This window comes from Delphinus delphis, chromosome 12, assembly GCF_949987515.2.
Source record: "Delphinus delphis chromosome 12, mDelDel1.2, whole genome shotgun sequence".
Taxonomy (NCBI): Eukaryota; Metazoa; Chordata; class Mammalia; order Artiodactyla; family Delphinidae; genus Delphinus; species Delphinus delphis.
The window spans coordinates 88,737,832-88,753,859 of record NC_082694.2 but is presented as its reverse complement, the minus strand read 5'-3'; the positions used below and the strand labels follow the sequence as shown (position 1 = coordinate 88,753,859).

The window sequence follows — 16,028 nt, the reverse complement described above, 5'->3', positions numbered from 1 at the left end:
CACAGCTCTGAGTGTGAACATGATGGGAAATTGGCATACGCTCAAAATAATAACGGGGAGTATTCAACGGGCTTTGAAAAACGCCAGTCTCCCACTCAGATGCAGGGTGAAATGAAGCCTGTGTTCGTTAGTTCAGATGTCCTCTTGGAAACAGCTCTAACTCCACACGTTTGCCTTGACATTATAAACGGACCCACAGCTTAATAGACATAAGGGAAGGGATGGCAAGTGAGCGGCAGGGGCCGGTCTAGCCTTTCTCCCTCCAAACCCAATCCTAGCTTCAGAGATAGGCTGGCACTTAAAACAGGGCAGGGATCTGTAGTCACTTTAAAAATAATTCAGTTCACAGCAAGGGCTCAGTGTGGCTTTCCCTCTCCCCCCACCTCCATTTTGGGTGCAGGCCCTGTTATCACCAAACAGAATGACATTCACAGCAGGTACAACTGACACATGGAAATTTGTTGGATCAGTGGCACTGATTGGGCATCTGTACTTGCAAAGATGATGGCGCAAGTAGGAGGTGTTTAAACGTGTGAGTTCAGAACCCTGTTTGGGGTCCATTTCCATGTAAATGAAGACCACCAGCGGCTTCCATGCAAGGCACGTGGCAAGACACCCAAGCCAGCCCCCAGACTGCAGGAACGAAGCCTTAAGCAAGAAAACCGATAAAGAAGAAAAGAAAACCGGCTTTTTCCTTACCTTCCCGCATGTCAGATTTATGCAAGAAACTCCCATTAGCACTAATGAGACTCATGCATGTAAATCTCCCATGAAACGACGGGAGATTGACCTCATCCATCACCCTGCAGACACGGTTTCTGGGGAGGCTTCCAACAGGCGGACTGCCTGGCTGCCATGGGCTCTGCCTGCCTTTCCTTAAAGTGCTGAAGTAGCAGGCCCTGGAGAGGCCTTGGGAGGAGGGCACTTCTGCAGAGCCACACGGGGTGGAGGGGGCAAAGCAGCAGATCTGCAAGAGTGTGAAGAACTCGGAGCTCACGGGCTGTACCACCCACCTTCTCACGATGTACAGTATTAGCCAAATGAAACCAGTAACCCGCATCACGTGGATGGATTCTCTGCCCCTCAGAGTTCGGCATTTTTTCTTAGGAGAGCGGGCAACGTGTTTAAAGGATGTTCCCAGAACCAGCGTTCCCCATTTTCCTGTCCTCTGCTCACGTGGTTGCGCCCTGTACACACCAGAATTTAGACTCATTGCCTCTTTTCCAGGCGGAACCTGGGATTCCTGCCGCGGTGCCTCTGCTGGTGCTGGCGGAGGATCCCATCTCCACCAGCCTCTCAGGTCTGAGGAGTTGTCTGATCTCCAGGACACCTCTCTTCTCCCCTGAGTTTGGCACTGGTATTGCCCTGTCCACTCCTTTCCCACGAATCCGCCCCAGATCCATTCTGCCAACTTCTCCGGGGACATCTGACTGGTAGTGTCAGCTCCCCCAGAGTCACAGCCTCTGTCGGCTCCTCTCAAGTCTCTCCACGAATATTCAGTGAATATAAACATCGATCACAAATTTCAAAGGGGAATAGACGTATAGATGGGGCAGCATGCTTCAGGTACCCACAGGCATACGAGGAGAAGAAACTCCTCTCCTGCCCAATCAGCTAACTCCTAACCCTGAGGCAACCTTGACTGTCCTTCCTCTGATGTTCCAGCACTGACAAGCATCTGTGTGCAAACACACTTTCAAAGTATACAAACGGTAACCCTCAACGTGGCTTTGCACCCTGCGAGTTTTCATCTCACGACATAGGCTGGGCTAGGTTCGTACAAGCTCCCGCCTTCAAAAAATAATTCATAGTGTTCTCTTGCATGAACACAACGTAATTCATTGAACGAGTCTTTTATGGATGAATAGTTGTTTCCAAATTCCTGCTCTTACAAACAAGTCTGTAACGTGTAACAAAAGTATCCAAGTCTTCTGAAATGCTCGCTGTGTGACAAACGCCATTCAATCCATCAAGTCCTTCTCACAGCACTCAAGGTAAACATGCTGTGATCATGCCTGACATACACAGAAGGAAACAGACTGCAGAGATCGCAGATTGTCCAGAGTCATGCTTGGATACGGTCCCTGCAGAGGCCATGCTCCCTGGGCACCACCTCGCTGCAGCTCCATACGTACAACATATATGCAGCTCCTGAGTGTAAGTGTCTGTGCACTACGTGGACGTGCTCATGTGAAGGCAACATCCTCTCTAAGCTTCACTGATGTTGCCGGTAACTGTGTCTGTACAGCCACAGTCCTCAGTACGGTTTGAACGTGGTTGGTCGGTAAATGATGCTGTGACGTTGTCAGTCTGTGGGTCACACGGATGATGCTGATGAGGTTGAACGCTTTTTCTAACGTAAAAGCCACTTGCATCTCCTCTGAAATATCTTTCCATATTCTTTCTCCATGTTTAGTTAATATTTGTTGTCAAATTGAATATGCTAGTCAGTCACTATCTACGTTTTTTCTGCTCTGTTCTAATGGGGTTATTCCTTGTTTGTTTGTTTGTTTGTTTATTAATGCAACCCTAAAACAAGGCAGGCACTAAAATTTCCATATTTTGAAAGTGATTTTGATTAGGGAAGATTTATTCATTTAACTGCTATATCATCTGTGTTTAAATTTAACACCCCTTTCAAGACTGTAATACGTTATTCATTATGCTTTGGCAAGTGTCTATTAATTTCCACCCATGAATTTTACATTGGATTTAAATTGTGCATGAAAGCTGCCCATGAGGTAAGGGCTAACATGATTTTTATTCTGGTCAAATGAGAACACATCCACAAGGCAAATGAAAACGATACATCTGAGGATAGTTGTATTTCCTCCCCCAAAGTAAGATACATATACCTCCAGTGGCCGTCCTAGAACCTTCTATGGAACGTGGGCTACTTGAAAGTTCTCTTCTAGGAGTGAGGAGAAGGCTTGTACGTCGCTAAACGTCACGACTTTGTACATATTACACAAGGCTCAGGCTGTCGAATCAAGTGGCAAGTGTCCACTGTTTGGAAGGAAATTTAAAAGCTCAACATGCTACTTTTCCATGATAACAAAAATTCCACTAACTCCATCTAGAAGGAACTGTTGACATTAGCAGACTAAGAGGTTTAATTATAAAAGCTTCAGTGGAAGATGCTACCAGTTATTTAAGCAGAATGTTCTTCTCTAAACATATTAGTAATGGTAGATCTTTATAAATAAAATGGTGCACAATCTCTTTGTCAAACAAACGTTAAGACCCAAGGAAAGGATGTAAACTATGATTAAAGAGGAAATATAATTAAAGAGGAAATATGAAAATGGTGAATAACGTCAGCATTAGGCTTCGACCAGCACCACAAAATCTCCCAGCAAGACCTCAGGGCACAGATTTCTCACGCATCACAGACTTTCAGGCGATAATTGCACTGTTAGTCTCCCCAGGGATTTTTGCAGGTCTCCGCCATGAGTGTGGGGCTGTCCAGAGCACATCGTGGAGTGTGGGGGACCTCAGGCTGTGAGTGCATGGAAGGCACGGACACGCCCGACACACAGCACCTGCCCTATAGGTGTTTCTGCCTTTTGGGTTTTTTGAGAAATTTATGATATACTGTCTGATGTTCAAATCTCCTGGTGCCAGTGACCTCAGGGGTCACTTTAGCACCCTGCACTGCTCTATTCTCCCCGAGAAATAACTTAGAAAGCGGTTGGGGCTGAACGAGCTGGAGGTTCACTGAACTGAACGTGCAGCTACAGCAAAGCCCTGGGCTCTCTTGGCATCTTTGGCTTTTCTCGTTTTCCTAGTTCTGCTCCAGGGGAACAGGAGGGACGGGCATTCCGACTCTGAAACTCATGTGTGGAAAACGCACGTCGCTCGGAAGCTTTCATAAACCCGAGGGGCGTCCAGGGACCTCCCAGTCTCAAGTCACCCAGTATGCCGGAGGAGCATGGGGTCACAGAGGAAGGCTCCCAGGCTGACCTCGATCACGGTGGCAGCACCTCCACTGAGCCAAGAGGAGCTCCTCTCTGGTGAGCTCCCCGCCCGCAGGTGGACTCTGGCTGGCAGAAGCCCCTGGATCTGATGCCCCTTGTCATCCACACCCACACACGACCCGCCTATTCCCCAACTCGGCTTCAATCAAAACGCCCACGGATGGAGGCAATCGTTCTCAGCTGGGGGGAGAGAAGTGTCATCACCTGCAGTCCCTGTCACACTCCAGGGGAGGGGGAGGGATTAGTCATTTGCATCCTACTTTCCAAGAGAGTGGTGGTCCAAGACTGAGACAAGTCATGTAAAATGCAAATTTCCGCTATCTCCTAAATTCCAGAAAAATCAAAGCTCAAACGCTTGTACTTATTTTTCACTATCTGTACTATTTTATAACATTACATTTTATAAACATTGTTATAACGGCAGGTAACAAAGGTCATAAAGAAGATTTAAGCAATACTGATGAATCACTATGAAAACGATCGAAAAGCATTAGGGATGATCTTGAGAAAACATGACTCGAAATTATTGGGCTGTTTTCTGAGCAGGGGGCCACGAGAGTGGTGAACTCGGAATCATATTAACAGCGTTGTTCCTTTTACGCAAAACAGTGTGATTTAGTGGCAACCTAGCAGTTTTACAAATTCTTGGTGTGTAAGCATATATATACACGCAATACTTTACATGCACACACAAATAATATCTATTGTAAATATGTGTGGAATAGACACAAGGAGAGCAATGTGTGATATTTGCATAGGGCTTTGGGAACATGGCAGGGGCAGGTCCCAGCAGTTAAGAACGTTGGCCAGGAGCTGAGACACCCACCTAAGTTTGAGTTCCATCCGTGCCCTTTACTGTGTAACGTGGGGCATTTTATTTAACTTCTCTATACATTAGTTTCCTCTGATATAAATTATGGATAAAAATCTGGACAAGAAGAGTAACACAGGGTGTTTCGAGGACTAAATGGGATATAGTGAGTGGTACTTTGAGAACGGAGCTTGGTACATTGTAGATACTTAATGAATACTTAGCTACAATCACCATCATTAGTAGTTTACAGTATTTTCATGTAATCCATCACACTTGATCTAGCCCTTTATCCCTGTTTTACAGAAAAAGAAAGTAAGACTTTGAAGGGATTTGCCCAAAGGGACACAAATGGTAACTGGCAGTGCTAGGACGAAACTAATAGTATTTGTCAGCTGTTTTAAATAAATCCGATTCAAAGGGTCAAAGACCACAGATTTATAAAGTTGGAGCTATTTCGGCAGATTCCTCCTTCTGGACACACGATACACTTTTCTTTAAAATAGTCGCCATTCAGAACACAATCCATGAAGCTTTTTGGGAAACAGATATTGATTTTATTTTAAGTAAAGTCTTTAGCATAGAAATTGGATGGGAGTGTGATTTTCTCTTTGGGCTCTGGTTCAGAGGAAATTGGATTTCCTAGAGCACCAGCTGTGGGGAAGCCACAGGTGCTCAGCTCGGCAATCATGGTGGCTAATTGGGACACATGGACAGAAAATGCCCTAAATCTAAATCTTTCACCACAGCACTTTCATCTCTCCCATAAGAGGAAGCCCCAAAGTCCTTCTTGACTGGGGTTGCTAAGGGAAGCCAGGGCTGAGGACAGGAAGTATGGCCCACGGGGGGCCGGTGGTGGCCACAGGGTGGGGAGGGGCTGGGAGTGCGAGGGCTGCAGGACCGGGGCCGTCTGTACTCAACCGCTGCTGGCTTAGCAATGGCAACGGGACCATGGGCCCTTCCACCTGCATCCTTCGATTCTGGGTTGCAATCTAAGGAGTAGAAGCAGCAAAAGAACAATTCTGGGAATCCATAGTTCAAACAACCACACGGCAGCAGGTAACAAGACTCTGGATGGTTGAATACGATAACGCTGGGCATTGCAAGAAGAAAGGATGGTGGGCAAATGAGTGAGAGCAGCTAGTAATCAGTTTCTGGGATTGAGAGCCCTGGAGTGGACAGTTCTATACCCTCCATCTGAAAAGACAGGGAGATGGAGCCACACCACGTTCTCTCTCCTGTGGACGACAGAAATCACAACTGTTTTACCAACACCAAACCCAAGCCGGGAGGAATTAAGTCCTTTGTCCTAACAAGCAGCTGTGTGTGCCAAGTTACTGGTATCTATGTCTATGCCCTGAGTTCATCTCTGGGTTTTATATTTTTCTCCTACATGGGAAGTCACTCCCAATTCATCCATCTAATGAACTAATCTTTCGAGGCCCAGCTCTGGGGTCATTTCCTCTGCAAAGACATCTTTGGCCCCTCTAATCAGAGCTAAGACCTCTTCTCCATCCTCCCAAGTCATCTTACCCAGACCTCTGCTGATACCATGAGAAGCGACCGAACTCCTTACAGGGCCGGGAAACATGCTCGGCTCTGGAAGGCGGAGGGACCAAGCAGGTGTTCTGCCCTGAAGGAAGGACCTTCAGGCCTGTTTACTCTTGGTCCTCACCACGTCGTTGTGATGCTTTGAGGACAGTGCCCATGCCTCACCCGTTTTATACCTCCAGAGTCTAGAAGGGCTCATGGAACAAAATAGGCACTCAACAGTGTAGAAAAAATGGGAAACAGATGAACATAATGATTAATACACAATTATCCCTTTGTATCTGGGACAGAAAGGGTAGTTGTGAAAGAAACCTTTCCTTTGAGTCCTTTTTTTGCTGTATCTATTCTACTGCTAACTTCTGAACATTTTCATTTGGTTTAGAAATAGACTTGGATTGAAGATTGAAATTTGAAGGCTTCTTGGAATTAGTGATTTGCGTCAAATGTAGATCTCTAAACAAAATTCCGTTGTCAGCCACCTGAGTCTGGTGCAGTTACTGTCCTGGCTACTTATTAATTATGTCATCTTAACATAGTCACTTACGTTCTCTAATCTTCCCTTTACTGAGCTCTGAAGTGGGAAGGATAATCTCTCAGTCTAGGAGAATTGGGGAGGAATTTAGTGCTTGCCCGGTGCTGGCGTGTGTGCTGGAGCTCGATCGTTGGTAGGTTTTGTTATTTCAAAAATGACACAGAAATGTGATTAATCACTCATTCAAATATACTGTGCCTCTCCACATTGTTAATATTGACCATGGTCTTGAGTGATGCCTCATCATACCTAAGTTTTGTATTAGGCTCTTATTATAAATAAAGAACTTCTGAATGCCAGATAAGCTTACCTTTGATGGCAAAGTCTATGTGAAACATTCCATGAAATTGGTAATTTTCTACTAAGGAATTACTGATTTCAAAATTCTGAGTTTTAAGAAATTCAACAGAAACTGTCTCTTCATTCTCAGTGCAGATTTGTGTAAAACTTTATAGTTAACATTCCCTACAATCACTTATTGTTCTCCATACCAGGATCAGAAAAAATAAAATAAAATCTTAATATTTTTCACACTGAAAAAAAATTTATTTAAGGTAATGGTACATGCTCAAATTGGGTAGGAAAATTCACTACCATAAAACATTGAAACCTCTATTTCTGTCTGATTAAGAAACTTAGCCATGCAACTTATAGTTTTAAAGCGATCCCCATCAAAATCCCAATGTTGTTGTTTTGCAGAAATAGAAAGATCCATGCTAAAATCCATATGGACCCTAAAGGAACCCCCAAATAGCCAAAACAATCTTGAAAAAGAAGAACAAATTTGAAAGATTCATACTTCTTGATTTCAAAACTTACACAAAGCTACAGTAAACAAAACAGTGTGGTACTGGCATAAAGACAGACACACAGACCAAAGGAATAGAATAGAAAGCCTACAAATAAACCCTTGTGCATATGGTCAAATGATTCTTGTCAAGGGTGCCAAGACCATTCAATGGAGCAAGGGCAGTCTTTTCAACAAATGGTGTTGGGAAAACTGGATACTTACATGCAAAAGAATGATGCTGGACCCTTAACTTACACTATATACAACTAACTTGAAATGGATCAATACCCAAAACTAAACATAAGAGTTAGAACTATACAACTCTTAAAAGAAAATATATAGGAAAATCTTCATGATGTTAGATTTGGCAATGGTTTCTTGGTTATGATACCAAAAACACAGGCAACAAAAGAAAATAGATAAATTGGACTACATCAAAAGTAAAATTTTCTGTGCATCAAAGAACACGACCAACCAAATGAAAAGGCAAACCACAGAATGCGGGAAAACATTTGCAAAACATTTATCTAATAAGGGCTTAATATCCAGAATACATAAACAGCTCCTACACTCAACAACAACAGCAACAACAAAACTACTTGATTAAGGCAAAAAACTTGAATAGACATTTACCCAAAGAAGATATATAAATGGTCAATAAGTACATGAAAAGACCCTCAACGTTACTATCATTAGGGAAATCAAGTCAAAACCACAATAAATACCACTTCACATCCATTTGAATGGCTATTATTAAAAACAAAACAGAACAAAACAACACAAAAAACAAGAAGCGTTGGTGAGGATGTAGAGAAATTGGAACTCCTGTGTACCGTTGGTGGGAATGCAAAATGGTGCAGCTGTGATTGAAAACAGTATGGAAGTTCCTTACTGTTAAAAATTAACATAGGATCAAACAACTTCACATCTGGGTATATACACAGCAGAACTGAAAGCAGGGATTCAAACAAATATTTGCACACTCATGTTCATAGCAGCATTATTCACAATAGCCAAAATGTAGACGCAACCCAAGTGTCCATTGACAGAGAGGGAATAAACTAAATGTGGTCTCTACATACGACAGAATCTTCTTGAGTCTTAAAGAGGTAAGGGATTCTGACACCTGCCACAACATAATGCTGGTAAAATCAGCCAGCCACTAAAGGACAGATACTGTATGATCCCCTCAATGAGGTCCCCGCAGCAGTCAAATTCACAGAGACGGAAAGTAGGTGGTGGTTTCCAGAAGCTGGGAGGAGGGGGAAATGGAGAGTGAGTGCCTGATGGGGACAGAGTTTTAATTTTGGAAGATGAAAAACGTTCTGGAGATGGGTGGCAATGGTAGTCGCACAGCTACATAGTAAATGTACTTCACGCTCCTGAACTGTACACTTAAAAAAGGTCAGGAGGTAAATTTTATGTTCTATATATTTTACCACAATTTTTAAAATTCTTAAAAAAGAACATTAGCCATATATAACTGGAAGTTTGCAAGGAGTGTGGTTCTGGAGGTTCACAGCAACGCTGAGAGAGGCTTACCAACAGTAATTGACAGCAACCTATGAGGACCTTGAGCTATGCAAATGGGCCCTAATTAAAGAAGTGCTTAATTCCTTAAAGATAAAGGGTCCCTAATAGACTAATAGTGGAAAGAGAGATCTGATTTTAAAGGGACTCTGCACGAGGCAGCCTCTGTACAACTGCCAAGGGGTGAACAGACCTATTAACATGGCTATGAAATTATTTTGGGGGTAATGTTGTAACTGGATAAAAGAAGACTACTTGAGTCTATGTTTAGTAATAGATGATAAATTCTGACTGTACTGAGTTTGTTTATTAAGATTAGGAACGTTGAACTCTTGATCAAATACAAAATCCTCTATTCGCATACCTGTCTTTGTGCTTTTTGGAATTCTTGTTAAGGTAATAGACAAACATCTGTTTGCACGTACAGCCTGAAGTAGGACACGGGGTCATTACCTTTATGTGGCTGCTTGGATCGCCATACGTCTGTGGACCAACAGAACCTTTCCTGACGGGGTGTTGCTGATAATTTCAGAGACACAAACACTCGATTGGATCCAATAACTACATTTTTCCTCTTCCACGAGATGCAGTCACTCTAGGGAAGAATAAAAAGGCAGAGGAATGCAGTTGATTATCATAATGCGACAAGGATCCTACCTGCCGGGTCTAATCACCAGGGAGGTTTGTGCTTGAGGACAGACGGGGGGATGACAGCCAGGCTGGGTGCACAAACACACGGAGACACTACGGGGGGACCTGGAGATTGTATCACAATGCACTGATTTGTGATAAATGATTCCTTATAGAAAAATCTCTTTAGATAACTAAATTGCTGTTTGCGATGTAAAGATTACACAAACTGTTAACACGTTCTCAATAAAACTAAGTGTAAGTTATCTTTGATTGAGTCTGAAAAGTATTAAGACAGTATGAAATATTTAGAAGTTAATTAGGGAAGCATAGTGATGTATCTGCATGTCGATACAGAGCTTTTATCATCATAGTTTGTCAGATGTGTTTTTATTTTTATCCTTGTCCATTCAAAAGGCAGTAAATAAGCTACGGTCCTTTCCATGTAAAAGGTTTTCCAAGGACATCTTATTTGCTAATGAAAAAGGAAAACAAAATTCAACCTCTTAAGTATTCATTTAAAATTTTCATTTGTTACAACTATAAAGCAACAACAAAATGCAGTGTTTAAAATGGCCTTTGTGCATAATCTTCTATGGTGAATATGTACTTAGTGGGCACAGTTATTCTGAAGATGTTCTGAGATGTTACTAAATTGGCTAAGAATGGTTTGAATGGTATTCAGTGCAGAGGTTTTATGAAAAAGCATCTTAATTCTCATCATATGAAGAACATCAAGTAGACAAATTTAAATAAATCTTATAAACAAACCAACACAAAGCAAAACAATTAAGCGATTAGAAAATATATGAAAAGGATTGGATATTAATGATCAAAGCCACTCTATCTGATATAGTGCCAACACTGTTAAAAAATCACATTTTAGTGAAATATTGTTATATTAATTTACATGTTTTACTTTTCTGGTAATCCTAGAAATTCACCTCTATCGTTTTAAGCATTTCATAATGTGTTGTACATTCATCACATGGATTCCCATCATTCTGGGGGCTCCGTGGGGTTCTGGGAAGACAGCAAAGACAAAGACCACCGGGCTCACCCGCGAGGGGCAAATGACAGGCTTTTCATTAAAGTCATTAGGGTCTATAACATCGAATTTTGTGGACAAAGTTGTATTTGACACATCCTTTGTTCTCCATGCCCACGTTCACGGATAAGTCAGGGAGTTGAAAATGTCTTTCTCATTCCCCACATGGACAATGCCCTCCTCTCAGCCTTCATGGAGCTTCCTCCAAATATTGCTGTGTCTGGTTCCTTGCGACAGTGACCTTGATCCTTTCCTTGTCCCCTTGAGCTCACGGGGAGCTGGGGCTCACCCACAAATACAAGACACTCTGCCCCACTTTTGGAAGAAGGGAACTTATGGTGACTGGCAGCAGGAGACACCACCTCTTCTCCAAGAGGTATTTTCACCCCGGAGTCATTTGTCAGATGTAGATTAAAAACGGATGGATTACAGGTTAAATGCCCTTGAAAGACAGTTGATGCTTCTTAGTAAATGTATATATATTTTGATTTAAGACAACTGAGATGTAAAATAGAAATTTCTTCTTTAAGGCAGAATTTAAAAAAATGAATGAAAAACTGAGCTGATGATTCTTTGAACAAAACACCTCGCATTATGTAAGACTCCACAGAACCGTCTACTAATGACTGAGTCCCTTAGTGACGTGGTCTTATAAGACATCACCTTTTCTCAATTACTCAGGTACAAGAGGAAGCGTTATGCTCCTGTGGCTCTGGCTGTCTACAGTTCTCTGTCACATATGCTGCTTGTGATCGTTTGTAATGGGATTTCCAAGATGAGCTCTCATATGAAGTGTTTAGCAGGTAGCTTAGTTGCAAAACACAAATGACGCAAATAACACTAGCAGGCGGGGGTGGCTTCGGATGTTCAGCCCCACTGTGTCCTCGGGTACAGCTTTACTGCACCTTCCTCTCACCCACCATCACTCGAGTGAGGATCATGGGGCTTTCTTTATAGCATTGGCCATTATGTGAAATTATCGTACATGTTTTACTTGGTTTTAAACTATTTGTTTTGAGATAATTGCAGATCACGTGCAGCTGGAAGAAATGATACAGAGATCCCATGTGCCCTTGACCCACTGCCCCTGGTAATATCATCTCCCCAGACTCTAAGATATCGTCACAACTGGGATATCAACACCCATTCACTCCACTGATCTTGCTTTACTTGTGCTCCCGTGCATGTTTGTGTTTAATTGTATGTGAATTGATCACTTGTGTGTGTCCACTGTACACCCGCACAGCCAAGGCACAGAACGCCGTCACCACAAGTGTGGCCACCCTCTTCTAAGCTCACCCACTTCCCTTCCCGCAACCTCGAATCTGCCTTCCATTTCTATAGTTTTGAGAATATTCTATAATGCAGAGAACAGACTGGTCGTTTCCAGAGGCAGGGGAGCGGGGTGTGGGTGGGGCTAGGCCAGATCAGTGAATGGGGTCAAAAGCACAAACGTCTATTTGTAAAATCAATAAGTCCTGGGAATGTAACGTACAGCATCACATCTGTGTACAATTGTGTCGTATATGTGAAAGTCGCTAAGCGAGTAGATCTTAAAGTTCTCATCACACACAAAAAACTTTGTAGCTCTGTGTGTTGATGATGTTGACTCTTTTTTTTGGCTGCACTGGGTCTCTGTTGCTGCGCGCGGGCTTTCTCTAGTTGCGGCGAGCGGGGGCTACTCTTCGTTGCGGTGCGTGGGCTTCTCATTGTGGTGGCTTCTCTTGTTGAGGAGCACAGGTTCTAGGTCCACAGGCTTCAGTAGTTGTGGCACACGAGTTCAGTAGCTGTGACTTGCGGGCTCCATAGTTGTAGCTTGTGGGCTCAGGAGTTGTGGTTCACAGGCTCTAGAGCTCAGGCTCAGTAGTTGTGGCTCGTAGCCCACGACGCAACCATGGAGACACGAACAGTTGCTGAGCAGATTCTGCCAGACTGAATAACTGAGCCGACGATGAGCGAAACCATCAAACACACCTCTGCCCAGCATCTTGTGGTGTCGACCAGCACTCGGCACATGGGGAGTTGGGGATGAGGGACTGCTTGGGGAATGCCCACACCGGGTGGGATGAGGGACTGCTTGGGGAATGCCCACACCGGGTCTCAGTTTGGGGCTGTTGGGGTCCCTTCTCAGGAACCCAACTCGTTTCTTCATTTTAACATAGTATGTAGTAGCATGTAGTAAAGAAGTGGTTTTAAGTAAAAACTCAGTTTTAGATCAGTGCATTTTAAATGGCTGCATTATAAAATTCATTTTAACTTTACCTTTATTAATATTCATGATATAAGGCCAATTTTGAATTTCCCCATTTAACAAGAGTGTGTATTGCTTAATGTTTAGATTCGTTATGTAGTGAATAAAAAGCATTTTTTGTCCCCGATTCAAGAATGATTGATTACATCATATTTGGTTTTTAGACTGATTATGTATTAAGAGATAGATTGAAATTTAGTAATTTATCTTGTCATGGAAAATAGACATAAATGACCTCCTGTTTGAGATGTTTGCATTTGGGGCTAAAGGGAAACCAGATTTCTTTGTTTCTTCCCTCCCTTCCTTCCATCTTCCTTTTGTTCTTTTTAAAATTTGTTTCCAAATAGTGAGGCAGGAGAGAATATTCTAGGCTGATATTTGTAAGTACTTCTCCAAATATAACATAGTATAAATGGGGTTATCTTTATGTTTTTCCATTTACCATTTTTAAACAAGTATCAGAGAAATTGTGACTGGCAATATGAGAAATCTGATCTATGAACATAACTTTCGGAGCTGGTGTAGACCATTTTGAGGTAGGTTTGCTCCTTGCTAATTTGTATGTTATTATTAGAACTCCTTCTGCTTCTTGCTTTACTAACGGCTCATTGTGGATCTATGGCTTACATAGGACGTGGCTGCACATTAAAGAAACATCAGCAGTGCACCCAGGCCCCACAAGCCACGTGGCTGAGGAGGGACAGCTGAGAGGTGGCCCTGGGCACACCCGGGGGCATCCAGGAACCGCCAGGATCTCCAGCAACCCAGGGCCCGTTTGGAGCCCCACAGAACCGTTCTGCTGGGAGCCAAGAGTATCTTTATTTGACGGGTTTTAAATATAGACAATGAAACAGCTGTGTTTAGTGTCTTTGTGAACACGGACCGCGCTCGCTCAACAGCGTTGAAACCCCCGGGAATCCAGCAGCTATTGAGGGAACACGCTGTTATCAAGGGGTGAGTGTTTGTCAGTCACCAAATGTGCTGTCACCAGAGAAGTGCGGGGAGGAGTGGCTGGAGGACTGACCTGCGCCCTCCTCCTGGGAGAAACAGGCCACCCCCTCGCCCAGCGCAGCTGAGTCCCGGGTTCCGGGAACTGCTCTTCCGATTCCAGGAGCTGAGAGCCTCCAGCCTCCACTCCAGACCGTCTGTGCTCCGAAGACTGCAATTCCCAGCCATCATGACGAACAACAGCATGTAAGATGACATATCAAAAAATGTATTATGTGTTCTCACCAAAGTTATGCACATACGTAGTTAAGGGGTCAGGTAGCTGTCCATGGCTTGTTATGGAAAACTGTTCCCCCAAATACCACGCGCATTCTACTCCCAGCTCCCCAGAGGGCAGGGTTTTCAACTCTTTCACCCTTTCTTTTGACATTGACCTCCATCCACATCCCTAACAAAAGCTCTCCCTCCTCTAGGGCACTATTTCCCACCCAGAAGCGTTCATCTGTCAACTTCCCAGCTTGGAGAAGAAGACGCTTTCCAACACACACACCTGCCGTCTTGTCTCAGACACTTCTGTCCCAATGCAGTCACGGGGGACACTACGTCAGACCATTAACAACGTCACGTTGTCATGACTATGAAAACGCTGTGGACGGCGGAGCGTAGGCTTTACCACATCCCTCACCCGCAGTCAGCAGCTGTGCTCGTGCACTTGTATCCGTCCTGTGTGCTTCCCAAGAGTTTATCCTCAAAGTCTCCCAATTAAGTAGCCTCCTTTCACTGCAAGCAAGCACTGGGTGTCCATTTGGGGCCGTGGATGACATCTCAGGGAGCTGTCCGTGCGCTCCCATCCGGCCGTTTTACGTCAGGCCGCCTGAAGGGCTGGATGGTCCCTTCTCCTCCAGCCCAGCCAGTCCACTCCTCCATCTCCTGTTTACTGCAACCCCTGCCTTCCTCCTTCTTGGATGGATCATCACCCATTGCTTCCCAAAGAAAGGAGGTTCTTGGGAGATCTTTTTTATTTTTTACTATTTCCATAATATTTGAGTACAAGAATCTAGATCGGAATAATTCTTCCTCAGATGTTGGAAGGTTTCATTCCGTTATCTTCTACCTCTTGAAGGTTCTTTGTAGAATCCTTTCCACTAGCTGCGCATTCCCAGAATTATTAGGACTGTCCCTTGTTCCACGTGTGCTGTGATGTTCCCGTAATGGGTGGGTGTGTGGATCTGTTTGCCTGATCATGGTGGGCGCCCTGCAGAGCACCCAGGGATCTTCTCTTCCCTTCTTCTCTTTCCGGAACTGCTACAGCTCATACAGGACAACCTCTGAGTCTCTCTCTCTCTTGGTTTCCATCTCTTTGTCCTTTTGTTCTTTTTTTTTTTGAATTTTATTTTATTTATTTTTTTATAGAGCAGGTTCTTATTAGTTATCCATTTAATACATGTTAGTGTATGTATGTCAATCCCAGTCTCCCAATTCATCCCACTACCACCCCCTGCCACTTCCCCCCCTTGGTGTCCATACGTTTGTTCCCTACATCTGTGTCTCTATTTCTGCCCTGCAAACCAGTTCATCTGTACCATTTTTCTAGGTTCCACATATATGCATTAATATACGATATTTGTTTTTCTCTTTCTGACTTACTTCACTCTGTCTGACAGTCTCTAGGTCCACCCACATCTCTACAGATGACCCAACTTCACTCCTTTTTATGGCTGAGTAATATTCCATCACGTATATGTACCACATCTTTATCCATGCATCTGTGTCCTTTTGTTCTAATCACGTTGCCTCATTTTACCTTCTCACCCTTCTAGTGAAACTTCTTAAAATGTAAATTTCAACACTCACATTTTTACTTTCAAAGTGAGCGCTCTTGTTTATTTGAATCACCTTCTCCCTCTTCCAATTAGGAAATATTTTGTTCTCATTTAGTAAATGCAATAGTTGTCTCCCA

General features: G+C 43.5%; 1 protein-coding gene across 7 annotated transcripts in view; it reads right to left on the bottom strand.

The window, feature by feature from the left end:
* The window catches only part of MYT1L (myelin transcription factor 1 like), a 398,116-nt gene that overhangs the window by 176,860 nt on the left and 205,228 nt on the right, over positions 1 to 16,028 (bottom strand). For all 7 annotated transcript variants that reach the window (XM_060027164.1, XM_060027163.1, XM_060027167.1 and 4 more), the window contains exon 4: positions 9,645 to 9,786. The gene's annotated coding sequence lies outside the window, so the exon portion shown is untranslated. The remainder of the gene's footprint in view (positions 1 to 9,644; positions 9,787 to 16,028) is intronic.